The sequence below is a fragment of the Mastomys coucha genome, unplaced genomic scaffold (assembly GCF_008632895.1).
Source record: "Mastomys coucha isolate ucsf_1 unplaced genomic scaffold, UCSF_Mcou_1 pScaffold7, whole genome shotgun sequence".
Taxonomy (NCBI): Eukaryota; Metazoa; Chordata; class Mammalia; order Rodentia; family Muridae; genus Mastomys; species Mastomys coucha.
This window is the reverse complement of record NW_022196913.1, coordinates 77,271,163-77,292,216: the sequence shown is the minus strand read 5'-3', so window position 1 is coordinate 77,292,216 and position 21,054 is coordinate 77,271,163. Positions and strand designations below refer to the sequence as shown.

At 44.3% G+C, this 21,054-nt stretch overlaps 1 long non-coding RNA gene across 1 annotated transcript in view; it reads right to left on the bottom strand.

Annotated features, from left to right (window-relative positions):
* LOC116082195 overlaps positions 1-17,089 on the bottom strand; it is a 27,268-nt gene extending 10,179 nt beyond the window's left edge. Inside the window, exons 1-2 of the long non-coding RNA XR_004115206.1 lie at positions 16,982-17,089; positions 16,504-16,565 (exon numbers count right to left, since the gene is read on the bottom strand). This is a non-coding gene — a long non-coding RNA (uncharacterized LOC116082195). The remainder of the gene's footprint in view (positions 1-16,503; positions 16,566-16,981) is intronic.
* Positions 17,090-21,054: the final 3,965 nt, after the last annotated feature.

The window sequence follows — 21,054 nt, the reverse complement described above, 5'->3', positions numbered from 1 at the left end:
AAAAAAAAAAAAAAAAAAAAAAAAACAACAACAACAACAACAACAAAAAAAAACAAAAAACAAAAAAGAAAATAGAAGAAAAAGGAGACAAATGATTGCCAAAGGGTGAAGCGTGTTCTAAAAACCCACTGCAGTGATGGTGAAGGTTGCCCAACTCTGAATATGTTAAAACTACTGGGTTCTGCACCAGAAACTGGTGAAGGTTATAGAATGCCAGGCTGAAGCCTGGACTTGGGGGCTGAGGAGCTCTGTGCAGAACTGTTGGTCAGGAGCAAGAGCTCGTTCTGCTGCCCAACAACCTGCCCGTGACACTTAATTAAGTAATGAGTAATGTCCTCCCCCACCCTCCGCTGCCTCTTTCCTTTGTATTTCTCAGGTGAGTCTTAAGAGTCTTCCTACACATAGCCCAGGCTGGCCATGTGCTCCTGTGCTCCAGAGTACTGGTGTTGCAGGTGTGCGCCTTATAAATTTTGGCTTCTGGAGTAGCAATTTAGAAAACCCTTCAGGGGCTGGAGAGATGGCTCAGCGGTTAAGAGCACTGACTAGTCTTCCAAAGGTCCTGAGTTCAATTCCCAGCAACCACACGGTGGCTCACAACCATCCGTAATGAGATCTGATGCCCTTTTCTGGTGCATCTGAAGACAGATACAGTGTACTCATATACATAAAATAAATCTTTCAAAAAGAAAAAGAAAAGAAAGGAAGGAAGTCCTTTGTGAATAGAATACATCACAATGAAGGTAGAAGTGGGTCCTGCTGATTAGGGGCACTGAGTTCCCTGGGGCAAGTTTGATCTTCTCCATCAGGGCATCTAGTTTCTTCTTGTCACTTTGTGTACTGCTACTTGATAAACCAAAGCACAACCAACAGCAGCCAGCAGCCAGCAACCAGCAGCAGCAGCAGGAGGAAGAGGAAGAGGAGGAGCCACCATGTCCCTTTCAGGGCTCTAGCATTTTTATACCCTCTCAAGAGTCCTCAGGGGGCTGGCGAGATGACTCAGCTGGTAAGAGCACTGACTGCTCTTCCGAAGGTCCTGAGTTCGAATCCCAGCAACCACATGGTGGCTCACAACCACCCGTAACAGATGCCCTCTTCTGGTGCATCTGAAGACAGCTACATTGTATTACACCATAGGGAGCAGGGTCAGAGCGAGCAGTGCCATCCTGAGTTCAATTCCCAGCAGCCACATGATGGTTCACAGCCATCTATACTCATACACATAATATATATATTGTAAATAGAGTCCTCAGCTGGCAAAATCACACCCTTGCTGGAGCATAGGCAAATCATAGTCAGCTGCTATGGACACTCTGAAGCAGCCCCATATTCTACACCTGGGATTAAAATGAAAACACATTCCTATAACATTTCTGTGCCTTTAAGGAAACCAAAATTCATGCTATACACCTTTACATCACTCAAGAAGTTGAGGCAGGGAGATTACCTTGAGTAGGGAATCAATCTAGTTACACAGTAAGTTCTAGACCAGTCTGGGCTATAGAATCAGATCCTGTCTCAAAATAAACAATCAAACAACCCCTCTAAAAAAAAAACAAGACAAACAAACAAAAATGTGACAATAAAACCCATTGCTTGTATGCTAACCAAAAATAAATAAAGACAAAGGCTAGATCAATGTGGAAGTTATTTGGAGGTTGGGTTGGAGGCAGGGAGAACAACTAGAAGACTGATTTATCATTTCCTTTTACTGCAGTTACCAAAGAGCCCAGTGATGAAAAGTAGACTGTTTGGGTCACTGTAGCACAGGCAGGCGGAGACACTGCTGGCCAGAGGAACACCTGGGGCCTGGCTCCAAATGCTGTCCCAGTCCCCAGTCACCCTGATAGACTTAGTGAGGAGGAGAATCAGGCACACAAAGTTACCTGCCTTAGGTTCTTCTCTGGAATAAATTGACTCCACCCACAGTCTGGCTCCTGGATTTTCTTCCCACATGCTGGTGCTGGGACCCAGGGCCTTATGGCACAAAGGACAAGTGTTCTGCCACTTAACTCTTCTTTCTGGATTTTGATGGTGGTGATGATGTTTTTATTTAGGGCTGCCCAAGGGTGATATCTTAGTCAGGGTTTCTATTCCTGCACAAACATCATAACCAAGAAGCAAGTTGGGGAGGAAAGGGTTTATTCAGCTTACACTTCTCCATTGTTGTTCATCACCAAAGGAAGTCAAGACTGGAACTCAAGCAGGTCAGGAAGCAGGAGCTGATGCAGAGGCCATGGAGGGATGTTGCTTACTGGCTTGCTTCCCCTGGTTTGTTCAGTTTGCTTTCTTATAGAACCCAAGACTACCAGCCTAGGGATGGCACCACCCACAAGGGGCCCTCCCCTCTTGATCACTAATTGAGAAAATGACCTACAGCTGGATCTCATGGAGGCATTTCCTCACCTGACGCTCCTTTCTCTGTGATAACTCCAGCTTGGGTCAAGTTGACACACAAAACCAGCCAATATAGGTGGAAATGTGTTGATCCAAGGAAGCACAAGAATGTTTTAGGATTCTACCAGGGACAGCAATGAAGTCCCAATGTGATGAGGATCCAAGATCAGCCACTGCCTGCCTGCCCGCTTGCCTGCCTGGCTTCCTTTCCTCCTTCCCTCCTTCCTTCCTTCCTTCCTTCCTTCCTTCTTTCCTTCCTTCCCTCCTTCCCTCCTTCCCTCCTTCCTTCCTTCCTTCTTTCCTTCCCTCCTTCCCTCCTTCCCTCCTTCCTTCCTTCCTTGTTTCCTTCTTTCCTTCCTTCCTTCCCTCCTTCCTTCCTTCCCTCCTTCCCTCCTTCCTTCCTTCCCTCCTTCCTTCCTTCCTTCCTTCTTTCCTTCTTTCCCCTGTTTGACAGAGTCTCTTGTAGCCCATTTCTGACCCTTCCATCTCTACCTCCTGGGATTGCAGGCACATGGCACCACGGCTGGTCTTATGCGGTGGTGGAGGATCAAACCCAGGGCTATGTGTGTACTAGGCAAGCACTCTACCATCAGAGCTACATTTTCCTATCCTTGGTCTTAGGTGTTGATGATCCACCCTTCCCCCACATCAGCTTTACCACTAAGCTCCATCCCTATGCCTCTTCTCTGTCCCCACTCCTCACCCAGTCCTGAGCTGCTCAAGTTCCAAACATGGAAGATAGAATCCCTTGCGCACCCAGCTACTCCTCCAATGGCAGCATCCCAGAAGAGACAGTATCTGGTACTGCCCACCTAGCCCTGACTTTGGAAGGAAAGATGAGTTGGAAAGCAGAGATGGTGATGAAGGAAGGGTTCACGGTGGCCTTGGCTCACCCTGCTGTGGCTCTTGGCTGGCTGCCCCATCCTGTGGGCTGCGGCTGGGAGACAAGGTGAAGGGATGCTCAGCCAGAGAGCTTTCAGGGCTCTACCCTTCATCATCATCAGTACCGTCCAATGCCTGCTTAAGGAGCAGATAGCCCAAAGAGAGACAGAAAGCCAGCCAAAAGAGGCTTAATTTTTCAAGGAAAGTCCCCAGACAGTTCTGGAAGCAGGGAGTGGCAAGGGGGGCTGTTTCCTGAAGTTTTTAAATACAGAACACAGGTTCTTTCGGGAAGCGTTTGCCCACCTAGAAGATCCTGGGAAGGCTCTTAATGGGTCATACCTCTGGGTTAATTCTAAAGTCTGGATCAGGTTGTAGATATCAACCCTATAGTACAGGGTGGTGGCCTCTCTGTGAGGCAGGAACTGGTGTAAGGAGATGACTCTGGATCATGCCGACAGCCAGTGTGTGTGTGTGTGTGTGTGTGTGTGTGTGTGTGTGTGTGTGTGTGTGTGTGTGAGGGGGCGTGGCTAAAGCACTAAATAACACAGGTCGTGGACTTCAGCCACCACCCTGGGTGCCACCTCCTCCTCAGGAATCCCTTTACCCTCTTGAAATTCAGGTTGTACTAGGAGAGGCCACAGAGAATAGAGCTGTCACAACATAGGACATAGTGAATGTCTGGGCGGAGAGACCTGCTCCAGACTCTGCAGTGAGAATGGACCCTGCACCAGGGAATTTGGCTCAGGTTTGTCCCTCCAGGAGCAAACATTTGAGCACATATAGCAAGGGTTCAGAGCTGAGGCCTGGAACTAAGACTCAAACAGTTTATAAGAGCCAGGCTGTGGAAGCTAGGAGCTGGCGAGTCTCCCTGTAGAAGTCCTAGAGGAGAGACGGTATCTTGTAGGACAGGTGGGATTTGTGGCACAGATGAGGATCAGAAGAACAGCAGAGAAAATAGCCTGAGCCAGATGTGGAGAGATCAGTGCAATCGAGCTACCTCACGGTATCCCAGATTGTGACCACCATCTCTGAGTTCAGACTCTACCTGCGTCAAATCACGTGAAAGCCGAGTTCTGACTTTTAAACATGTGGCTGTAAGGGCAGGGCACGGGAAGCAGAATGAGTCAGGAGTGCTTAACAGCTGCCCCGGCCTGGGAAGAAAGGGAAGGTTGTTTATTACATGCTGGGGAACAGGAGATAAAGCAAGAGTTCATGATGCAGAATTTGGGGCTGAATGGCTGGAAGGATCGATGTTGCCCCTCTCCCAGAAGGACAGGGAAAGCAACGGACGTTTTGGGAGATCACCCAAGTTGGCGCGGTGAGCCATCCAGGATGTGGTCAGGCTGGATGGAGGAGAGGGGTGACAGAGACGCAGCTGGGTGTGGGAGGAGGGCAGAAGACTGTATGCGCCCTTAACTAACAGGTTTCCCTATTTAAAACAGGCGCATGAGCTCCCAGCTTCGGATTGTGTTTCTTGGCTCCCTAGCAGTCTTGATCAGCACATGTGGTCAAGTTCCGGGCCAATAAAGCATGAGCGGAAGGATGATGCTCACAGCTTTGAAAGGAAGCTGGGTTCTGGCCATATTCCCGGTCCCTGTAGCACAGCAGTTCTCAACCTGTGGGTTGTGACCCCTTTGGGGTTTAAACAACTTTTTCACAGGGGTCACATAGACCATCAAAAAACACAGCTATTTTCATTATGAGTCATAACAGTAGCAAATTTACAGTTGTAAAATAGCAATGAAGATAATTTTATAGTTTGGGGTCACTACTACATGAGGCACATGAAGGGTCGCTGCCTAGGAAGGCTGAGAACCACTGATATAGCAGCCACAGGCTGAATGACACTGTGGGGAAGGAGCCAACAGACTGAGTGACTGGGGGGGTGGGAGCCAGTTTTGCATATGAAAATAAAGATCCTCTCAGAATGGGGTAGGGGGAGACAAGACAGAAAACACTGCACATCTAAGAGACCCATGAGTCCAGAGCATGTACTATCTCCCCAGCTTTAGATTATCAAAGACAGCAAATGTTCCTCTTGAACTTGCTGCTGTTAACCCGAGGACAGGGGTTTTATTACAGCAGCTAAACCTGTCCTAAATTGTACTCATCCTAATATTCACAGTTGTGCTGCTGATAAAGGCTTTTGTGAGAGAGGTTAGATAAGTGAAAGGAAAAGCAAAGCTAGTTATGACAGAGAGCTGCATGTGGTGCTTCTGAGGAGCCTTTTGGGTGAAGCCAGCCGGGCAGACATCGTACCCCAACTCTGGTGGGCATGAGCGCTCCTGGCACAGGGCTGACAGTGGATCCTAGGCATTCCTACAAAACCAGGCAGCCAGCTCACAGAAGCTAGGGACAATCAGATCTCAGGTTTGGAAACAAAATGGCACTAGATTATCAGGAACAAAAACGTTCGTGTTTATTTTGTGCAAGAAGTAGTAGAGGGGGGCTGGAGGGATGGCTCAGCTGTTAAAAGCACTGACTGCTCTTCCAGAGGTCCTGAGTTCAATTCCCAGCAACCACATGGTGGCTCACAACCATCTGTAATGGGATCAAATGCCCTCTTCTGGTGTACTCAAATACAGTGTACTCAAATAAATAAAATAAATAAATTTTAAAAATTTAAAAAATAAGTAGAGGGGATTATCTGATATATAGGGACATCCAGAACTTCTTTGGCTCCTTCTCCCCAGAGGGAGAGGGAAATGAGGCTGTACTCTATTTAGAGGGATTCGTCTGTGACTTATGGGGGAATGACTGGGTCTGGGGTCAGTCAGTATCTGGATACAGCTCCTCTGCACTCTGAGAAGGCTGGGACAAGTTATAGGATGGAGAGGATGGGCTGTGTGGGGACAAAGTTGGTCACAAAGCCTCTTAGAATATCCCTGGGGCTGCTCCAGAATAGAAGGGAAAAGTCTGTTTGGCCTCAGTCGCTTTGTAATTGATCTCCCCCTTAACAAGACGCTTGGGATGAGTCCAAGACCAAGGCATGCATTTGTAGAGTCTTCCTCAGCCTTGGGTGGAAATCCTATGTGGGGGAAGGTGAGAGCTAGGGAAGGCTGGGGACAGCTTGACTCTCAGTTCCACAAGCCTTGAGTTTCCTTTCACTTAGCATGTCAGCTATTAAATATTGGGGTGTTATTTTCTGAGCCCCAATATCATCCTGAGGCCCTATGATTCATTCTTTTGGTTTCTTTTTAAAATTCTTTTTAAAATTTCTTTGTTGTGTCTATATGTGTACATGTGTCTGTCTGCCTGTCTGTCTGTCTCTCTTCTCTCTCTCTCTCTCTCTCTCTCTCTCTCTCGTGTGTGTGTGTGTGTGTGTGTGTGTGTGTATGTGTGTGTGTGTGTGTGTGTATGTATGCGCGCCTATGTGCATGTATATATGTAGATGATCATACATGCATGACCCCTTCAAGGCCAGAGATCAATGCCAGGTGTCTTCTGTTATTCTCCACTCTATTTTTTGGGACAGAGTCTGTTAATGAACCTAGAACTCACTGTTTTGGCTAGACTGGCTGGTCGGCAAGCTCAAGGGATCCTCCTGTCTCTGCTCCCCTTTGTTAGACTGTAAGAGTGCCTGGTGTTTTATGTGGGTGCTGGTGATCAGAACTCAGGTCCCCACTGAGCCATCTCCACAGCCCCAGGTTCTTACTAGCATTTATTAATCACAAAAGTATGGGCTTTATTATGGCTGCTCTCTCCCCTCCTCCTCCCTCCCTCTTGCTTTCCACCTTCCAAGCACTGGGATCATAGGCTGAACTAACATGTCTAACTCATTACAACATTTTCATGCATACATATTTAGTCACACTCACACTGGGAGCAATCCTCCTGGCTCAGTCTTTCAAGGGCTGGGGACTATAGGTATATGTCGTCAGGCATTACATTTCACTGAAAAACCACGACTCTCTTGTACCTTAGTTTAGAAATCTAGTCTGGCGGGACTCATCTCCTTCCCTGCTCTTATTTGTCCTCCTAACTGTTATTACTTGCCTACGGAGTGGGGGGCAGCTTTGTAAGGACACATACCTACATTGAGTTGCAGCCCCTAAGTGGGACTTTGGGGAAAGAATCTAGTCCCCTGGACACCTGTGCCCCTGTATGTCAAAGATATTGTTGTTTTACATTTCTCGGGGCTGTGCAGGTGTCAGTGAAAAGGTGCTTGCTGAACATTCCACTCTCCTTAGTACACACCAAGTCACCAGTAGTCATCCAATTCTGACATGTGAAAGCTCTGGGCGCGGGGACACCTTGTGGCAGTTCTCTCCCCAGGGAGCTGTCTCCTGAAATGAGGGACTCCTTGTTTTGAAGAGTTTCTTGGTTTTGTCTCCTGTGGATTCAGATTGTTTTGTAGCCTCAGAATCACTTCCTTGGTGAGCTTGTTTACCCATCATTAACCCTGTTGTTAAGCAGCCCTTTCCTCTGATGACTAAAGCAATGATGCTCAGTCCAGTCAGAAAACGGCACACAGAGCCCTTCAATGCCCAGCCCAGTCAGAAAACAGCACACGGAATCCTTCGGTGGGGCATTGCCCATCTGTGTAACATTAGTTATTAGTTGTTGTTCATCTCACCATAAGCTAAAATTTGACATTCACCTCACACTTAAATCCAAAACATTGGCTTCCCCATGTGTAATAAAGGTGTGAGACTCAAGCAAATCTAGTATCTGTATGATTTCCACAATACAAACACACTGACTGCCCAAAACAAAGGCACCCCTGGGCTTCTTTTATTAATTGCTCATATTTTCAGTCTGTCATACTTGAACTTTATTTTAGTATCTATTTTGTTTAAAATATATTTTATTTCTACAGCACAGTGGAGTGATTATAGTTCATAGTGCATCTAATTGTCTTGATTTCATAAGTATACATTATATGCATAATCTACTACTGAAATATCACATTCTACTACATACATAATCTATATTATTGTATAGTAGTAATATATTCTTTGGTGGGGGGGGGAAGTTGAAACAGGGTTTCTCTGTAGCCTTGGCTGTCCTGGAACTCTTGCTCTATAGACCATGCTGACCTTAAACTCAGAGATCTGCCTGCCTCTACCTCCCCAGTGCTGGGAGGTGCCCCAGCACGGTCCCTGCTTAATAAGAAGAATGAAGTTCAACATATGGCTTGGTCACAGTTACTTATTGTTATTAGTGGTAATAAATTAGCTATGGCTTGTGGGATTTAAATAATTTTTAATATTCTACTTTTCTGAACATTTTAGGAGAAACAGAGAGAAGAGAGGGAGACAGAGAGAGAGAGAGAGAGAGAGAGAAAGAGAGAGAGACTTTCCAATAGCCTAGCATAACTTTGATTATCTCCTGAGTGCTGGAATTATATGTGCATGCCCCCATGTCTGGCCAAGCACAAATTTAATAGAAGGCAATTTTTCAAAAAGAAATACATAGTTGAAATGAAATGAAGAGAGAATACAGATGCTTTTTAAAAAAAAAAATTTTAAGACTTTGGGACCAAAGAATATAGCAACTAAGCATATAAAGCAGCCTCAGCTAAGTCCAGGGTGTGTTCTGTTACTTCTAGTAAAGGTACACTTGTACGCTCGGATGCTCGCGTCCTGACTGGCTTCTGGCAAGCTACTCTGCTCTAGGAAACTCTGTCATGTCTGGGACCTCTGTTTCTCCTGAGAAAGATGGAAGCCACGTTAGAGTTCTGAGGCTTAATTCTATCATGTTGAAAAGTATGAAAGGTATAAAAAAAGTTTTTTATGACCCCTAGCAAACTGAGAAAAACTAAAAATACCGATTCAGAGCCCTGGGTTCTAGGAACTTGGCTGACCCAGAGCCTCAGGGCTCTGGTTCCAGAGACATGCCCCTCCTGACTGAACCACAATGAGGGCGGAACTAGGAATGAAGGTTAACTTGTTCACAAGGCTCTCCACCCTGCTGACCGGTAGAAGATTACATTCCTAAAATGAATATGTTCCCTCCTTAACTGACTGAATAACTTGGGTTGGAATTCCCCTCACTCCCCCGGTTTGTGGTTTTTTTCCTTTAAATACCCTACACTTCTTGAGCTTGGGGTCGAGCTCCTCTGTCCCCTGTGTGGGTCTCGACCCTAGTGCACTAGTCCCAAAATAAACCTCATGCTGTTGCATCAAGATCGGTCTCTTGTGAGTCTTTGGGTGGCTGTGTTCTCCTGTGACTTGAGATAGGGTCTCCCCTCGAGGGGGGGGGGCTTCAATATCAGTTGTTTGATTCTCTCACATCAGTTGGAAATACTCCACTCTGGCTGAGAAGGAAGACTGCATCCGGACACCCTAGCTCTTGCCTTCTGGCCAGCCTATGGGAGAGCTGGGCATCTGGAATTGACAGAGAATGATCCCTGCTTCCGAGAACTTCACCATCTGATAAAGAGGGTCAGATATGAAGGAAGCTGTGTTAAAGGAGGATATGATCTAGGAGTGGTGGCCCGCAGCTTGATCCCTAGCACTTGGAAGGTGGGGTTGGGACTATCTTTGGCTACATATAGAGTTTGAAGTTAGCCTAGTCTACATGAGACCTTGTCTCAAAAAACAAAAATCAGGCTGGTTAAATACGTCATGGTAAAGGCACTTGCAGCCCAGCCTGGTGGCCTGGGCTCCATTCCATCCCCAAAAACCATTTGGTAGAAGGAGAGAACAGATACTGAAAGTTATCCTCTGACTTCCTCACAAAAACAGTGGCATGAACTTGTACACATGTGAGAGCGCACGCACGCACGCACAATAAATAAATGTAAAACAAAAGAAACAAAACAAATAAGCAAAAAGAAAGATATTGGAAAGATTACTATTCTAGACCTCATTACAGAGCCGGAGTAATAAAACAACATGGCACTGCCACAAAAATAGACATGTAGACCAACTAAACAAAACTGAAGACTAAAACATGAGTATAAAACTTCAACCACGCCAGGCAGTGGTGGCACAGGCCTTTAATCCCAGCACTTGGGAGGCAGAGGCAGGTGGATTTCTGAGTTTGAGGCCAGCCTGGTCTACAGAGTGAGTTCCAGGACAGCCAGGGCTATACAGAGAAACCCTGTCTCGAAAAAAAACCAAAACCAAACCAAACCAAACCAAAACAAAACAAAAAACCTTCAACCACTTATCATTTGATAAAGATACCAAAAACATAAACTGGGGGAAAGAAAAGCATCCTCAACAAATAGTTCTAATCCACTCAAGCCAGCATCTCTATCACCTTTGCCTAAAAAACTAACTCCAAATGAGATAATGAGTTAAACAAACAACCTAAGACACTTGAAACTGCCAGAAGAGAGAGAACAAAGATAGTGCCCTTCACGACGGGTGAGGAAAAGACTTGATTCCATTTGCCCCAGAATCAAAGCCAACAATTGACTACATAGCTAAAAAGATAATCAGCAGGCTGGAGAGATGGCTCAGCGGTTAAGAGCATTGACTGCTCTTCCAGAGCTCCTGAGTTCAATTTCCAGCAACCACGTGACTGTTCACAATTGTCTGTAATGGGATCCAGTGCCCTCTTCTGGTGTGTCTGAAAACAGCTACAGTATACTATACATAAAATAAATTAAAACAAAGAAAAAAAAACCCCAAAACCAAAAAACATCTGGGTGAAGAGGAAGCCCACAGGATGGGGGAGAATCTATGCCTGCCATGCATCTGAGGGAGAGTTTAGGTCTAGAATATACAAAGAAATAAAAAAAAACCAAACAGATCAAATGACCTATTCAAAAAATGGGCTTAGGATTTGATAGAGAGTTCTCAAAAGAAGAAAACCATGGCTCAGGAATATCTTTTAAAATGTTCACTGTCCCTAGCAAAGAGGGAAATGCAAATCAAAACAACTTTGAGACCCCTTCTTTGCCAAGGACCAGACTTGGCTTGGAGAGGGCTTCAGAGGAAGGGGTGTCTGGGAGTAGCAAAACAAATCCTGGGTCACAAGCTAGCCAGACGGCCTACATTCTGCTTTCTCTAGCCATTCTAAAAACTCTGGATAGCTTGTCAGTCATCTTTTATTTACATACCAATTTAGTCATTTAACTCAGGTTCTCTTTTCTCTATCCAAAGAATCAGCATCCCATGACCCCAGCTCCTTGATTCTTAGAAAGAGACAGCAAGCATAAGCATAGACAATAAGATTCCTACCTCGACTAGGCCTGGACCTGAACTCCCTCTGTCCCGGGCTGACCTGAAACTCAGGAACCTGCCTGCCTGTATTAGCATAAGTATAAAAACTTAGCTGGGTGGGATCTTGCCCAGTGATCACCACTCCCTGAATCTTGTTATCTCCTTCCTTAGTATCTCTCGGACAAGCTGGCTCCCAGTGCAGCCGCCTCTGTTCCTTTACATCTGTAAAGGTCCTTATACAATTCATATTGCATCTTCATATTTTGCATAGTTAAGAAGTTCATTTTTGAACTTCTGTTTTTGAATTCATGTTTTCAGCATTCCTTCCTGTAGAGAAATGGCATGAGGATACTGCTTCCAGCCTGCTGGCTTCAGGGTGGCTGAAGGGTATCTGAGAGTCCCAGCACACTGGGACAAAGAGTGAGCATACTCTCTCTTCAGAGAGTCCTGGGATTCGGCCAAGTAAGCGCAGACCTGAGGAAGTGGCCTGCACGATCCTTTTCTCATGAGAAGGTAACCTTGTTTTTAGTTATAAGAAGCAATACATCTAAGAGTTGGACTGCAGACAGATTTCTAAGTCTACAAGGAGGTTTGGGTCACTCTGAACCCAGATAAGCTCTGCTAGGAAAACAGCACCTGGTGGGAGCGAGAAGCTGAGGGAAATCTTTGTCCTGCTTGGCCTTTAAAAGAAGCTGACACTGAATAAACTGTGCATTGGCCGACTTGGCTGTGGACCCCCAGTGTCCTGCTTAAAGTGGCTCTACCCTTGGGACTCCAATGCCTTAGACATTGACATCTTCCCATAGCCTTAGGGGCTGTCCTGAAGGTCACAGTGTTCTACCATTTTTCTGAGACATTAGACACACCCTTGCTCCCACTTGCTGTCTCTGGCTATCATGAAGTCATTAACCTTGGCAGAGAGGATATTCCTCTAAGGAGGATCAGATCATGAAGTTTTTTTTAAAAAAAAAAATACACACACACACACTCACAAACAAGCTTCATGCCCAGAGCAACCATCAACTCTCGTGGAGGCCCACACCCTGCTGGCTCTGTTCCAGGGGCAGGAACTGTGTCATTCTGTCCCTCACATGGCCAGGCACGACTCAGCACTTCTTACCCTAATCATGATGGTAAAGATCAACAAAACTAGCCAGGCAGTGGTGGCCCACGCCTTTAATCCCAGCACTTGGGAGGCAGAGGCAGGTGGATTTCTGAGTTCGAGGCCAGCCTGGTCTACAGGGTGAGTACCAGGACAGCCAAGGCTATACAGAGAAACCCTGTCTCCAAAACAAACCAAACCAAACAGAAAGATCAATAAAACAACTGACACTGAATGTTGGAGAGGATCTGAAGAGAAGAGAACTCTCGTTTAGAGTTGGCTTGTACCTCTATTCCTACATGTCTATTTTTGTACCAGTACAACATTGTTCTTATTATTACGGCTCTGTAATGTAGCTTGTGATCTGGAATAGTAATACTTAAAGCATTGTTACTTTTTTTTATTATTTGTCTTGTTCTTTACTTTAAACATTTTTAAACTTTTATTTATTGTATGTACACACTCCTGGGTGCACAAGTTCATGTCACTGTGAGAAATATGGGCTTAATCAGTTTTTTTAAAAAGATTTCTTTATTTATTTCATGTATGTGAGTACACTGTCACTGTCTTCAGACACACCAGAAGAGGGCATCAGATTACCATTATAGATGGCTTTGAGCCACCATGTGATTGCTGGGAATTGAACTCAGGAACTCTGGAAGAGCAATCAGTGCTCTTAACTGCTGAGCCAATTCTCTAGCCCTTAATCAAGATTGAAAAACTGGTACAAACACTCTGAAAATTGCCATGGAGAATCTTCAAAAAGCTAAAATAAATCTACATATGACCTACTCATTTACATATGCTCAAAGCTTTCCACAGCTATTCAGTCAGCCATAATCATCATTTCTTTATTCATAGCTAGGAAGTGGAGAAAACCTAAATGTTCCTCAGCTGACAAAAGAATAATGAAGATGAAGATATGCCTTACATACCTTGTGTAACAATGTGTAGCCATAAAGAAAAATGAAATTGACACCCAGGATCAGAGGTGAGGAGGACATAACATCTTTCCCTACACCGGGAATAACTGGGACCAGTAAGACCTAGGCACACAGGAACTCTGCCAGCCCAGTGGCTCAGGTTTCTTCCAGTCTGTTTGAGCTGGTGCCCTGAGCAGACCTTGGGCGCAAGCTCTGCAGCCAGTCCCACAACACCCAGAGGAAGCTCCACTCCCAGGGGCTCTAACAACCCCAGGATTAGAGATGAGGAGGAACCAACATCTGTTCCAACACTGGGAGTAACTGGGACCAGCAGGACTCAGGCACATGGGAACTCTGCCAGCCCAGTGGCTCAGGTTCCTTCCGGTCTGTCTGGGCTGGCTGGTGCCCTGAGCAGACCTTGGGCACAAACTCTGCAGTCATTCCCAAAACACCCAGAGGAAGCTCCACTCACAGGTGCTCTAACAAGCCCAGGGTCACAGGATCCCAGAATCACAGGATCACAGGGACTGCTTGACTCTGAGGAGTTCTGACACAATCAGGGTCACAGGAAGGACAGGCTCCAGTCAAATTTAGCAAGGGCAGGTAGCACCAGAGATAACTAGATGATTTGGTGCAAGCGTAAGAATATAAGCAACACAAACCAAGGTTACTTGGCACCATCAGAATCAAATACTCCCACCATTGCAAGTCCTGGACACACCATCACACCAGAAAAGCAAGATTCAGATCTAAAATCATTTCTCATGATGATGATACAGGACTTTAAGACATAAATAGCACCCTCAAAGAAATACAGGAGAACACAGGTAAAGAGCTAGAAACCCTTCAAAAGGAAACACAAAAATCCCTTAAAGAACTACAGGAAAACACAATTAAACAGGTGAAGGAAATGAGCAAAACCATCCAGAATCTAAAAATTGAAATAGAAACAATAAAGAAATTAGAAAGAGTGACAACCCTGGAGATAAAAAACCTAGGAAAGAAATCAAGAGTCGTAGATTCAAGCATCACCAACAGAATATAAGAGATAGAAAAGGGAATCTCAGGGGTAGAAGATACCATTGAAAACATTGACACAACAGTCAAAGAAAATGCAAAAAGCAAAATGCTCCTAACCCAAAACATCCAGGAAATCCAGGATGCAATGAGAAGACCAAACCTAGGAATAATAGGTATAGAAGAGAGTGAAGACTCCCAAGGAAATGGGCCAGTAAATATCTTCAACAAAATTATAGAAGAAAACTTCCCTAACCTAAAGAAAGAGATGCCCATGAACATACAAGAAACCTATAGAACTCCCAATAGACTGGACCAGAAAAGAAATTCCTCTCGTCACATAATAATCAAAACACCAAATGCACTAAACAAAGAAAGAATTTTAAAAGCAGTAAGGGAAAAAGGTCAAGTAACCTATAAAGGCAGGCCTATCAGAATTACACCAGACTTCTCAACAGAGACTATGAAAGCTAGAAGATCCTGGCCAGATGTCATACAGACCCTACAAGAACACAAATGCCAGCCCAGGCTACTATATCCAGCAAAACTCTCAATTACCATAAATGGAGAAAAACAAGATATTCCATGACAAAACAAAATTCACACAGTATCTTTCCACAAATCCAGCCCTACAAAGGATAATAGATGGAAAAATCAACATAAGGAGCAAAACTATACCCTAGAAGAAGCAAGAAGGTAATCTTTTAGCAAATTCATACAAACCTAATTCCACCTCTTACAACAAAAACAACAGGAAGTAACAATTACTTTTTCTTAATTTCTTAACATTAAAATTAATATTACCAACATATCCTAATCGATTGAAATCCAAAAATATGAGGAATTGGAAATTTATTGACTGTCATCCAATGGTCTCTCTAATTTGGTAATTGGAGAAATAGGTCTAATATTATACAATCCATATACACTTTCAGCTTGTTGGTTCATAACAGTGTCTTGCTGTGTACAACATAATGGTCTTGAGATCTTGCTTCTCTTATCTCAGCCTCTCTATTAGTAGTATTCTTTATATCATGTTTTTACACTACACTATGGTTTTCAGAATAGCTTACATATTTTAAAAGTATTTATATACCCAAAAGAAATGTAGACAATTAAATTGGGAAGAGGTTTGTAAGAGAACAACAAAGAGTAAGACTGAATGCTTTTCTTGACGTTTGTAACTCTTGTATCAAGTTACCACAGTAAGAGCCAAGATTTTAAGCTCTACTAAGTACAAAACAAAAAAAAAACTTTATACATTTATGTTCATTTAAGAAAATATTATTCGAAGCCAGCCTGATCTACAGAGTGAGTTCCAGGACAGCCAGAGCTATATAGAGAAACCCTGTCTCGAAAAACCAAAAAAAAATAAAAAAAAAGAAAAAGAAAATATTAGTAGTGATGTATTATTTTGAAATATACAGTTAATACATTTGGAGTTATTTAAAATTTATATTGAGAAAAATGTATGTATTTTCAGTATTGCTGGAGACAAGCATCTACATAAGACTGTTATATTGATTATTGTTTTATATCAAACAACTTTTATAATACTCATTTTTATTGTTATAATATTTTATAAATTTTAAAGAATTTGACAAAAAAGATATTGTAGGTATTGAAGGAGGGGTCTTTGGGAGGAGTTGGGGTACAAAAGGAAAACAAGAATGTGACTTAATTCTATTTACTTAAAATATGTTTTTAAATGTTAACAAATTGAGATAATTGAAATCATATAACTTTTCTCATTATTATTGGGTGTGAGTTTATAACCTGAAGTAACCGCAGAAATGAGGAAAGTGCAAAAGGACTGTGTGGGTGGGGGTGGGGGTAATAGAGAGGGAAGAGAGCGGAGTGTGATTGGAAAGGGGAGATGGGAAAATCTGGGGGCCTCTAGTGATGGTAGAGGAAGACAGATACCCAAAGGGGGCAGAATAATAGTAAGCTTGTCTGAAGAAGTCAGAATCATACTACTGATGCCTTCGTTAGGGTTTTACTGCCGTGAACAGGCACCATGACCAAGGCAATTCTTATAAAGGACAACATTTAACCGGGGCTGGCTTACAGGTTCAGAGGTTCAGTCCATTATCATCAAGGCAGGAACACTGCAGCATTACAACTGCCAACCTAAAAATATAATGCATGCAAATTGGTATATAAATATACATACATAGTTTAAATGAAATGCTCTCATCTGGGCTGACAATGCTGCTTTCTCTAAGAGCCAAAGGCCATCTAACAATAACCCAACATTGTTGAAGAGACTCTCCAAATGTTACAGGCTACTGCTATTGGCCTTGGTTGCCCACGAAAGCAAAAGGGGAGTCCTTGCTGCTGAAGGACACAGGCCCAGAGCACCCCATCCCCTCCCCAAGCTGGGTCTGACCTGAAAGCTTCCTCCCTGTGGACTGACTTTCATGGTACAGAAGGCACCATGCAAGTTTTCAAAGGAGGAAGCAATCCGCAATCCTACCCAGCTATGACACCTACGAACTAAAAACAACAACCACCATGGCACAATAACCAACCCTTCAGGTACGTACCTTGGTGGGAAACAGGAGCTCTCTAGCCAGACCTAAGACCCATTCAACAAGAGGCCAATCATACCTAGTAGTGGAAGCCTAGCCAACCACCCAGGGCTAGTGAAGTCAGGAATCTTGAAGGAGAATCTACAACTGTCACTTTACTGAACTCCTAACTACATTCTAAATATTTGTCTTTATGTCCATAGACAGGTGTTGTCATCACTGCTTATTAAGGACTTTTGTTTGCCACAGAAACCATCAGTAACAACAGACTACAGCCAATCAAAATAGAGTTGTAGCCGGGCAGTGGTAGCACATGCCTTTAATCCCAGCACTTGGGAGGCAGAGGCAGGTGGATTTCTGAGTTCGAGGCCAGCCTGGTCTACAAAGTGAGTCCACCACAGTCAGGGCTACACAGAGAAACCCTGTCTCAAAAACAAATAAACAAACAAACAAAAAGAGTTGGAGAGCCCAGTTTCAACTGATATATCTAGTACATAACTCCTGTGCCCAGCTCAAGGATCACTGTGGGAGAGGGTGTGGAAAGATTGTAAGAGATGGAGATTGTGGTGAGGTTTTGTCTCCTAGAAATGTTAAGAACTACACCAATTGTCTCACCGCCATGACTGCCTAACCATGACCTGACAAGAATGACTCCAATACCCATGGTGTGCGGGGCCTTAACATTAGACAGAGAACTACAGTCGGCAACTAAGGAAAGCTGAGAGCAGGAGAAATGCCTTCTCTTGGAAAGAGCACACTAATTGGTTATCCAATACCAAATGGTCAGCCCTGAAAACTTGTGTAGAGAGGTGTAATGTTAAACAGACTAAAAAGGTTGTATTTACGTATTTAGGAATATAATACAACATAAAACATATTACATTAAATGTATATTTATTATATTTATTATTTTGTAGTTTATTATAATAAATAAAACATAGTATGTATTATATCATAATATATGATAGTATATTTATGATGTTATATTAATTTTTTTTTTTTGAGACAGGGTTTCTCTGTGTAGCCTTGGCTATCCTGGAATTCACTCTGTAGACCAGGCTGGCCTCGAACTCAGAAATCCACCTGCCTCTGCCTCCCAAGTGCTGGAATTAAAGGTGTGTGCCACCACTGCCCAGCTTAAATGTTATATTTAAATATAATAACAGTTAAAGAAATAGAGACCATGAATTTGAAAGTGGTAATAAGTACATGAAAAGTTTTGGAAGGAGGAGAGAGAGATGATGTAATTATAATCTCAAAAGATTTTCTAGCTGGGTGGTGGTGGCACACGCCTTTAATCCCAGCACTTGGGAGGCAGAGACAGGCAGATTTCTGAGTTTGAGGCCAGCCTGGTCTACAGAGTAAGTTCCAGGACAGCCAGGGCTATACAGAGAAACCCTGTCTCAAAAAACAAAAAACAAAAAAAACAAAAAAAAGATTTTCTAAAATTGAAAGTAAAAAAAAAAAAAGAAAAAGAAAAAAGAAAACAAGCAAACAAACAAACAAACAAACAAAAAACCACATGCACAGTGGCCACATCAGTAGTCCTACCTGAGGTGAGATGACACTCATTGAGCCCAAAAGTTCTGGACTAGTTTAGAGAACACCGGGAAAAGATAACAGTCCCTGGAGAGGGGTCCCTTGGCAGAGCTGTAGGAAAGATGCTGGCCAGAGCCAGAAGTAGGCAGGTGTCTGTTTTCAAAGCATCAGGGCAGTGCCAAGGGAGGAGGGGAATCAGCTTCTAAGAGGCAGACTAGAGGCTGGCTGAGGTCTGTTAGTGGTTACCCAGCAAGGTCAGGAGTGGTCAGCACCGCGTTACTCGGGCCCCACTGTGGTTGCCCTCAACATCAGGAGGAACATGGGTACTGTGGCCTGAAGATAACAGTGATTTCAACCACTGTTCTTTACAATTCCTGCAAGGCCTTTTGTGCTCCTCAGTGGGCATCTCTATTTCTATTTAATAGTGAGGTTTCCTCTAGGTATATCCCTCATTGCCACCACTACCTCCCTATCGTTTCCAGGATGGGGCAACCTTTCTCTTGTTCGGTCAGATTCAACTGCAGTCCATAATGCTGCAACAGAATGCTGCGGTGCCAGCTCCAGGCTCCAGTCTGTGGATTCATGCCCGAAGCCGCAGCCCTTTCCTGGCTGATAAGTGTAACAAAGGCTGGATGTCCGGGCCAGACTGAAGTAACACCCCAGTGAGTTGCTGATTCTGGGTCCTGCCCAAAGTCAGGGGCGGGGGGTGGGGGAATTAGTCACATTCAGCTTGTAGAAACCACCCTAGGTGGGCCCTGGGACTGCAAAGGGAAAAGGGACCATCTCTCTACTTCGGAGCATTTCTGAAAATTTCCCTGACATCTGGCTCTCTCCTCGCCCTCTGGCATCTTCTCCCTATCGCCTACTTCAGAGTACACATGTGAGTGCTTGTGAAACATGCAAGTGTGCATGCTCAGAGAGAGCAGTCATACCAAGTATCTCCTCTGTCCCTCTCCATCTCATGTTCTGAGCAGGGTCCCTCACTGAACCTACAGTTCTCTGTTACAGCCAGACCGACTACAGTGTGTGTCACCTTGTCAGGCTCTGGGCTTTATACACAGATGCGGGGATCATCTTCAGGTTCATGTGCTTGTGGAGCTCCAGAATACATCTTTTTCTTCTTCTTCTCCTTCTCCTTCTCCTCTTTCTCCTCCTCCTCCTCTTTTTCCTCCTCCTCCTTCTTCCTCCTCTTCCTCTTCCTCCTTCTTTTCCTCCTCCTTCTTTTTCTTCTTTTTCCCCTTTCTCCTTCTTCCTCTTCCTCCTTCTTTCCTTTCCTCCTCCTGCTCCTCCTCCTTCTGTTTCTTCAAGATAGAGTCTTATTGTGTATGCCCGAGTGACTTGGAACTCACTTTATACATCAGGACGGCCTCAAACTCACAGAGACCTTCTTCTGCCTCCTGGGTGCTAGGATTAAAGGCATGTGCTACCAGGCCAACTCAGAATATTTACCTTTTGGTTTATGTTGTAGGATATTTGATCACATTGAACCCCCAAAACTGGAAAAAGTATTTTCTTGTTGTGATATGGCTTAGCCCTAGCATACACCTTTAACCCAAGAACTTTCTGTAAACAAGATTAAATAAAGACAACCATAAGTCAAGAGGCAGAGCAAGCAACCAGTTGACAGGGAGTCAACACAAGAAAACCCTGGAAGGAGAAAGGAGGGTTGTTTGTTTGTTTGTTTTTTCGAGACAAGGTCTCTCTGCATAGCTCTGGTTGTCTTGGAACTCACTCTGTAGACAAGGCTGGCCTTGAACTCAGAAATCTGCCTGCCTCTGCTTCCCAAGTGATGGGATTAAAGGCATGTGCCACCACTGCCCGGCTGAAAGGAAGGTCTTTGAATTGAAGGGTTGAGAAGACAGTGTGGAGGAGAAAGGGCTTTTTCCATCTGGGACATCAGTGGAGGAGGAAGGTCAGCTGGGTGCTTTCTCTGCCTCTCTGAGCTAGCAGGCTTTTACCCCAGCATATGGCTCCTGAGTCATCATTTGGTAAACTGAACATTTGGAATTTTGTTTAAAAAAAAAAAAACCAGCAAGCACACAGTGTAACACCCACAACCATATCCCAAATAGATAATTTCCTTAATAAATAAAGAATTCCTGTATAGCAATAAGAAAAAGACCTAAAACAAGGTGTGTGATGCACAGCATTCACGAGGTGGAGGAGGAGGCTCGGAAGCTCTAGGCCATCCTGTAGACCCTGCCTGAAAATAAAAGCAGAAAACAAAAACTACAATTCGAAGCCGCTCTGGTTCTTTCCATCGCTGTGGTAAGACGCTATGGCCAAAAGCAGCAGGGGAAGAAAGGGTTTATTTCAGCTTTGTGTTAGTTAAGATTTCCACTGCTGCGAAGAGACACTATGCCCAAGGCAACTCTTATAAAGGCCAACATTTAACTGAGGCTGGTTTACAGGTCCAGAGGTTCAGCCCATCATCAGCAGAGCAGGAAGCATGGCAGTGTGCAGGCAGACATGGTGCTGGACAGCAGAGAAGTCTACAGCTTGATCCAAAGGCAGCAGGAGGAGCCTCTCCTTCCACACTGGGCCTTAGC